Source organism: Sciurus carolinensis, unplaced genomic scaffold (genome assembly GCF_902686445.1).
Source record: "Sciurus carolinensis unplaced genomic scaffold, mSciCar1.2, whole genome shotgun sequence".
Taxonomy (NCBI): domain Eukaryota; kingdom Metazoa; phylum Chordata; class Mammalia; order Rodentia; family Sciuridae; genus Sciurus; species Sciurus carolinensis.
This window is the reverse complement of record NW_025920316.1, coordinates 139003-148507: the sequence shown is the minus strand read 5'-3', so window position 1 is coordinate 148507 and position 9505 is coordinate 139003.

Below are 9505 nucleotides of genomic sequence, written 5' to 3'. Positions count from 1 at the left end.
TCTGCTAATCCTAAATGATTTCTCTATGGTTATTAAAAAAGAAAACATTAACTTCCTTCTAAAACTTTATGTTAACTAAACTGCCTGTTTTTTAATTAAAAATTCAATTTTTTAAATATTATACCTTTCTAACATATAGCAAAGCACATGTGTTTTAAATCCTTTTTCTAATTTAGTATGGAAAAGACTGACAATAAAATCAAAATAATACTCAGGAAATACTGTCATCATTCAGCATAAAATGGAGAAATTATATTATTTTAGTCAATTAGAAAAACACAATTAAATCCTTTGTATTGTACTTACTAATACTCACCTAGTTCAATTAAATAAATTTTAGGCAGCTGGTCATTTATTTATCCCAATTTAGTTTATTTCTGTGAGCTCATCCTAATGATTGAAAGTAATTTCCTAAAGAGTCTGAAGAAGAATTGATATAAGGAAGAACCAAAGACTGCCAATTGCCTCTTATGGCTGAGTACAAATGATCTTAGTACTGAATACTAACTGCTGAACACAGATTACTTCAACAAATTAAATGATTCAGTGCATTACCCAGTCTTTGGTCCAAGTGTGAGACATAAAAAGACGCACATTTGGTATTTCAGGAGCTGTTTCTGTTTGATTGTTGCTTACTTTACAAAATTATTATTTTCATTAAGATGATTTGTGAATATGATTAAACATTTCTTATGAGATCAGACATGTAGAAAACATTCTGAAAATTGTGATCAGAAATTTTGCAAGATATCAGCATTTAATAATTATTATTTCATCAAATATTCCAGTTTTAAGTGTCCTGGGTTTTCACAAATAATTAAAAATAATAATAACAAATAATTATATATGAATCATATTTTGAAATATGTAATAAACATAAAACTCTTAAAAACTTTTAGCAATAGATTACCTAAAATAATGTTTAAATCAATGGATATGTAATTTTTAACTTCATGAAAACATTCAAGTGGTCTAAAATGTCATCTCACAAGCAGTATGTGGAAAACTGGTGTAAATTTATTTGAGTTGGGTAAGATCAAAATTAAAAGTCATCTATAGAGGTAGATGGTAGACATATTTTCCCAATGTACCTAAAAATAGCAATTTTCCAGTAGAAAAAAAAATGTATGTAAAAGAATTTTAGCAAACCATATTAACAAACAGAAACTTATTTGGATGCTTGCAATATTCAGAGCAATAGACACTTTTAGATAAAGAAAATATGGTCTTCTGTTTTGAAGATTACCATATTTGCCAAGAAACTAATTCAAGAAAGATGAAGAAAAATATATTCCTCCCTAACAACTGAATGTAAATTATGAGAAAATAGACTTTATGGTCCTATAGAGTTCAGTAATTTGAGTATCATAAGAAGTCTTGTCTGCTTATTGGCCTCCAGACTGAGCACATACTAGGCACCTGAAAAGAATGTGGTCTGTTGGAATTAAGTACTGTGTCCACACCTCATCTCTGCCAAGTCCCAGTATATGATGAACATCCTGGGGCCAAGTATTCAATATGTAAATCTCTTTTCCTTGAGAGATTGTTAGGAAAATTAAATTTGAATACATCTGGCTCTCTTTGTGTAATACCTAAGGTATAGAAACCATCCAAAATTTTTAAAATAAGTTAATGATGAATATTCTATATTTAAAAAGTAAGGGCTTGTTTCTATGCAAGTAACCTCCTTAGTTAGAGCTTTAACTTTACCTAGTGCAAAACCTTGGATGGACTGATTTTTCTTTCTCTTTTCTTTTCATAACATCTTATTCAATTACAAATTTGCACTGTAGATGCATTCTGGATGTTTTCTTCAATTGTATTTTAAGAAATTCAGATGTGCAGAATGGCAATTTTTTGCAATCCTGACTACTTACAGGTATCTGAGGGAGGAGGATTTCAATTTTGAGACCAGTCGAGGAAAACTCACAAAACTGTCAGCAACTTAACAAGACCCTGTATCAAAAAATTATTTTAAAAATGAAATAAAAACACTGAAAATGTAGCAAGGTGTTAATATGCACCCAAGTTCAATACCCAGTCCAAAAAAAAAAAAAAAAAAAACATGAATTATTCAGTATACCTTGTTTTACAACTTTTACTCAATGAAATTTCTTTTCTCATCAAAAGTAAAGGTGAGCCAAGTGTGGTGGCACATACCCATAATCCCACCTGTGGGAGCTTGGGGCAAAAGTATCATGAATTCAAAGCAAGTCTCAGCAAGTTAGCAAAGTACATAGCAACTCAGCAAGACCCTGTCTCTAAATAAAATAAAATAAGGACAGGGAATGTGGCTCAGTGCATATCCCTGGGTTCAATTCCAGATACCAAAATAAAAAGAAAAGATGAAATTAATGGTTAAAAAAATCTACATGGTTGAAACATTAAGAAAGTCAGAAGAAAAGAATGCAGTAATAGAGGTAGCAAACTCTGCATTGATTTATACAGTAGGATGTGAAATTAAATGGATCTGTTTTCAAATGTGGACTCAACTAACTAGTATATTGGTAATCTAGAAGTCACTTAATTTCTCTGAATATCAAATTTTTATATAATCAGGGATTTAATAACTCTAAATAGTTTTAATGTTTAATATCTTTAAACTAATGCCTAACATACCACAAGATCCTAATAAATGCTAATTTATTTTATATTAATTATAACATTTTGCCAAATTTGAACTTACCCCTTTCATGTAACTTATCTATACCATGGCTCAATTTTAGTATGAGGGTATAGATATTAAAATTAAAGAATTTACTGTTCTCTAGTGTAAATTATAATTGTGCAGAATAAATTTTTAAAATACTCTTACTTGAGGTTTGATAAATAACAAGGCTGGGTTTTATCTGCATTGGCATTTAATGTGGAAAACAGTTGAATGCTTTTAGGAATAACTAAAATACATTTCAAATATGTCTTTATCCAAATGACTGTAAATATTATGTACCCAGCTATAGATTTTGTTCTCTTACTGGAAAAATGAAAATAAACTTGTGTCTATCTGCTTTTCTTTGATCACCCTCCAACTTAAATAAATTTGAGTAACTTGAGTAGATATTTTCTAACTTGAATTAATGTTTTAAAGTATGAATTATGTTGTAGCACTTTCCAATACAATTCTGCAAAATAAAATCCAAGTTTCTTATGATAGTCATTGTGGTTTCAAGCATCAAAGATGGCACTAAATGATACTTGCTTCCTGATATTTCCATCCTCTGTGCATCCTTCCATGGCATACCATGGTTTTTTTTGTCTAATTAAGAGCACACATCAGAGATGGTGGTACATTGCTTCAGAAAGATATTTCACTATAAAGAAAGTGACCTACCATGCTACAAGAAGAACTGTGCAGAGACTCACATGGAAGCAATTAAAATGCCTGCCCAGCAGCCAGTAAGGATATGAGGTAGCCAGCACACTTATCCATGAGTTTGAAGTACATCCATGAGTTGATCCTTGAAATGACTACAACTTCAGATGGCCCTTGATCCAGAAACACCCCCCTGACATTCCCAATTCCTGATTCAGAAAAAGTACAGGATACCGTTTGTTGTAAAATATTATGTTGAGGGAAAATTTGATATACAGATTTTCCTCCCACTTCCTGAGTCACAAACTGCTTGCAACTTAGAGTAATTTTTTCTCCTGGCTATCCCTAAATACCCTCTGTCTTTTATTTTACATCATACCCTATTTTCTTTACAGTGCTAATCAAATACTCTCCATCTTTTATTTTACATGGTATCTTATTTTTTCAGACATCTGAAAAAATATTAAACATATTAAATATTATTATATATTAAAATATTAAACATATTAAATATTAAACATATTAAATATTAAACATCTGTAATTTCCCCACACTCATATTAAATATAAAAATCACATGAAAATATAACATCCAAAAGAACAGGGAGCAGATCATCAATTCTTCATTGCTTCTCCTATATTTATTCAGGGCATGACAAAAAAATCTCAATAAAAATGTGTTGGATACACTAACCAATTGCATCATTTTTTGCAAAAACCAAACAGAATGCCAGGAATGAATTACAATGATAGAGGTAAGATATTTTTAGTGAAAGCATTGAGCAGAAATGGTATCTTTGCTAGCAGAGATAAAATATTTAATGATAACTGGAAGAGAGTGTGCAGTATATTTAGTAGACTTTGGTCCCAATACTTAGATAATTGTAGAGAAAGAACTCCCTCTGAAGAGCTCTTTTCAGCAGAGTACAATGAGGCAAGTGTTTGCATTTTTGTCTCTCATTTTCTGAACCATCATTCTGAATCCAGGAAAGAGCTGACTCCATCCATGTGGCAAGTGGTCCCAGAGGTAGAGAAAAAATGAAATTTGAGTGTTCTGCTCCCAAGTGAGAAGACTGGCTGAGAATCTTATAGCAGCTCAATTTATTGTATATAACCATACACAGATAAACCTGGAAAAACAGGTCACAGGATGAATATTTCAACAACTTCCCACTTGGACTTTCTCTGTAGAAACATGCCTCCCCCCACTCACACTGTCACCCTCCCACAATATCATAAATAAGCCAAGGATGTTCCTCCAGGTGTCTATTTTATGGCACCAAGATCTCTTTAGAACTGGTATCCTTTAAGTAATAATGATGAGACTCTGTAGATGCACAGGCATAATTTAAAAAGTCCATTTTGACAAAATAGTTACTTGATCTTTCTCCTTGGACACATATTATAACTTGTGAAAAATTCTTGACATTTCTCGTATAAAACATTTCTAAAATATCAAAGTTCTATGGTAAAGCTAAAACTGTTCCAAGTAATGTTTACCTTGAATATTTGTTTTTGAGATAAATGTGCTTTTGAAAGTTTCATTTCTTTATTTCTCCAAGGGTTTGTTTTGCTTTCTAGCCAACTAGTTTTAAACAGATGATGTTAACACCCCTCCAAATGGAGCAATTCTTGTATAAAAGAGAACATGTCAAGCTTCACTTTCCTAATTATCTCTATGGATATCAGTTTCCTTGAAGGAGACTACAGTCCTGTCATAGTCACCTAATGCATTTTTTATTGCTCCATGGCAAATCTAAGATAAGATTAAAGTTATAGAGAGAACTTTATATATTTATTTATTTCAGTGTCATCAGTATTCCTGTTACAATGTGGTTTCTATGGGCCACAACACTGTAGTCCAGTATATCAGAGAGCAAACATCTCCAGTTTTCCTGCCAATGGTGATTCTTTATTCCATGTGATAAGATGAAAGATCGGCAGTGATAAACAGTCAAGTGCTTCCTGCTTTCTCCTAATGCAGAAGTATTTAAATGGAATGGATGGGTAACCTTCCACATGGAAAAAATTTGCTTGTTTGAACCCTGCGTAAGACCAAACAGAGATGTGTATGCCTGGAATCTGAAACCAAAGCAAAGCAAGTAAGTAAATATAAAATCTCTCATTTAGTGGATTGCTTGAAATCCTGTTTCAAGGCATCATTTATATAGTTGCAGAAATGCTCCTTGTATTATCTTGGGTACCAGTTGTATGAAGAATGTCTGTGAGCACAATTTCTCTGATATTTTCAACAACTCCAAAGCCAAACAGTGGACCCTGAGGGAACTCTTATCTTAGCCAACAGCATGTGATGAGTGCAAGTACTTCTCACACTAATTTGGCATCAGGCCTTGAGAGTTCCTCAGTTGAAGTGAGCTTACAGGAGTTAATTGGCACAATTATCAGTACATACTATATCTGACAAAACCCTAGGACTCAGTGACCTAATACAAACCCTAGGCCTCAGTGACCTAATACTTAATTACCTCTCATTTTCCAGAAGTCCAGTATGGGTTTGGTTGCCTTTCTCCATAAGAAATGTGGGTTCCCCTGATGGATTCTCAGTCAAGTTCTTCAAGACCTTCAGAGAAGATAATACAAATATTCCTCATATATTTTATTCAATGGAATAAGAGTTAATCCTTTCAAACACATTCTATGAAACTAGTATCACCCTGATCCCAAAACCAAACAAAGACAAATCAAAGAAAGAAAATTTCAGACCAATATCCTTGATGAATATACATGCAAAATTTCTTAACAAAACTCTGGCAAATTGCATACAAAGCATATTAAAAGGATAGTGCACCATGATCAAAGTGGATTCTTCTGATGGTTTAAAGGTTGGTTCAACATCCAGAAATCAATAAATGAAATTCATAACATCAATGGACTTAAAGGTAAGAATTATATTATTATTTCAATAGCTGCAGAAAAAGCATTTTATAAAATCAAACACCATTTCATGCTCAAAATACTAGAAAAAATGGTATAGTAGAACATACCTCAACATTGTAAAGGCTATCTATACTAAACCTACAGATGACATCATTCTAAATGGAGAAAAAACTGAAAGTATTTTCTTTAAAAACTGGAAAAAGACAGGAATGCCCTCTTTCATCCTTCAATTCAATGTCATCCTTGAAACTCTAGCCAGAGCAATTCTTAGCAGGCAGAGTAAAGGAGGAGATCTCAAAATACCAGACTTTAAACTATACTACAGAGCAATAGTAACAGAAAAGACATGGTATCACCACCAAAATAGGCAGATACACCAATAGTACAGAATAGAAGACACAAAGACAAACCCACATAAATACAGTTATCTCATACTACACAAAGGAGCCAAAAACATACAATGGAGAAAATATAGCCTCTTTAACCAGAGGTATTGGGAAAATTGGAAATCCTGATGCAGCAAAATAAATCTTAAACCCCTATCTTTCACCCTGCACAAAACACAACTCAGAATGAATCAAGGTCCTTGGAACTGAAAGATTATAATTTGCCCATCATGGGGAACAGGGACTTTTTAAAAAGATCATTCAGAGAAAATGAGATTATGGAGAGAGATCAGGAAGAAAATCAGAACAAAAAAGATCAAGCAGAAGTCTAGGAAAAAGAAGATCAGGGAGAAGTTTAGGGAAAAGAAGATCAGGGAAGAGAAGTTTAGAGTAAAGAAGATCAGGGAGGACAGAAGTTCAGGGAAAAGAAGACCAGGGAAAAGATCAGTGAGGAGGTTAGGGAAAAGATCAGGGGAAAAAATCAGTGAGAGGTGGACATGGTGGCACACACCTGTAATCTCATTGGCTTGGTATGCTGAGGCAGGAGGATCGAGAGTTCAAAGCCAGCCTTGACAACTTAGCTAGGCCCTAAGAAACTCAGTGAGACCCAGTGTCCAAGTAAAATACAAAAAGGGATGGGGGATGTGGATTTTTGCTTAATTGTCTCTAGGTTTATTCCCTGATACAATAATAAATAAATAAAGTATCATGGAGGTCAGGGAAAATGTTGGAGAAAAGAAAAAATTGTAAGTTTCAAAGTGACACAGGATATAGTCAAATCATGAAGTGAACCTGTTACATTTCCCCACTGTCACTTTCTAGCTTCCATTTCTAAGGAAAGTGGGCAACGACATTGCTAAGCTACTTCCTACTGAAAGGGAGTGAAGTTGCTGGGTGATCTCCAGGTAGAGTAACTTCATCCCTTCCATGGATAGACAGCACTGTGAGTCTGCAGCCCAGGTCTGCCAGCAACAGGGCACTGGTTGGTGTACAGCATTCTAGGCACTGAATGTGGCCCCCTCTGTGTTGTTCACAGAGCCAGGGAACAACCCTGCTGTCTCCAGATTATGGCCAACAGGTCAACTTCATCATGGCCTGGGTGAGAGATCATTTACTCTTCTCAGGAAGACTACCTGCTCCTGGTAGCCTGTGGTTGTCTACTTGGCCTGTAGTGGAAAGAAGTGCTTCCTGCCATCAGACTTTATCTCCTCCTCCACTCTTTTCACTGCATCTTTTGAACTTGTTATTAATGTGTGTCACACTTTGTTCTGGGCCTGTCACCCTTGCAGCAAGCATGATTGCAGAGATGGGGCACCCTGGTCTGCTGGGCTTGCTGGATAAGGAACACAAGGACAAGGTACTCAGTGCTGGAAAGTCAGGCACAGCAGGACATGGAGGAAGTACAGCAGAAGTCAGATTTTTGGGGAAGGAACTCTGAGAAATGCCTCACAGATGATGGTGATGATGATGATTTTTTACTGAATGGCAGATTCCACCCAGTTTCTTATGACCATTTAAAAGTTTTATTTTTAAATGGGGTCTTGCTCAGTTACCAAAGCTGTACTCCAACTTGCAATCCTCCAGGCTCAGCCTCCCCAGTAGCTGGAATGACAGGCATGCACCACCACACAGCTACATTAAGAGATTTGTAAACTGAAGTCTGAAAGGTGAATATATGCTATGCAAAGAAACCCAGCCTCCCCTCCATGTAGGCCAGAGTCACCAGCTAGAGACCAAGGTGGTGCTCATAGGATAACCTTCTTTACTGAGCTTCCTCTTGAGTCCAAAGTCTTACTCTCCAGGAAGGAGAATATTCACAGTATGGGAGCAGAAATCTTCAAGGTCAGGAAACTTCCCTGCATCAAGAGACACTCAAATAAAGGCCTGTCCTAGGAGTATCTGTGCAGAGGCAGAAGAGTCACAGGATGGAGAAGTCATAGAGTGACAGTTTACTTCCCAGGAGCTGTTGAAAATTAAAAGTCCTGAGTAATTTTCATTCTTGTCTATTCCATTTCATTCATTCCTTTATTATGTTTTTTTTTATGTTTTTGGTGGGGGGAGGCTGAGGATCCTTAGGTCAATGGACTAAGTCGATCAATTCTTGGTTACTATCCTTTATATATTATGTAGATTTTGCATACTCCTACCATGTGTTCTCTTACATCAAACATACTTGATTGCCACCTCCTTCTCAACCCCCAAGAATTATTCTGTTTTAGAGTATAATTATTTGATATTTTATTTTAATTTATTAACTGAATTTTGATTCATTGTACACAAATGGGGTAGAACTTTTCATTTCTATGGTTGTACACAATGTAGATTCACTTCATTCATGTAATATATGTATACATAGGGTAATACTTTCTGTCTCATTCTACTATCTTCCCTTCCCCTACCCACATCTGCCCCATTTTTCTGTACACCATTCAAAGGTACGTCATTCTTCTCTCTCCCCTTGTCATCCCCCCTGGTTATGTATCATCATCCACTTATCATAGAATATATTCAGCCTTTAGTTTTTTGGGCTTAGCCTATTTCATTTAGCATAATATTTTCCAACTTCATCCCTTTACCAGAAAATGCCATAATTTTATCCTTATGTATGAGTAATATTTTATTGTGTATATACAACAGTTTCTTTATCCATTCATCTATTGAAGGGCATCTTCATTGATTCCACAATCTAGCTATTGAGAATTGAGCAGCTATGAACATTTATGTGACTGCATCATTGTAGTATCTGATTTTAAGACCTTTGGATATAAAATGAGGAGTGGGATACCTGGGTCAAAGAGTGAGTCCTTTCCAAGTTTTCTGTAGAATTTCCATACGTTGTTCCAGAGTGTCTGCACCAAAATGCAACTCCACCAGCAATGTACAAGAGTGTCTTCTTCCCCACATCCATG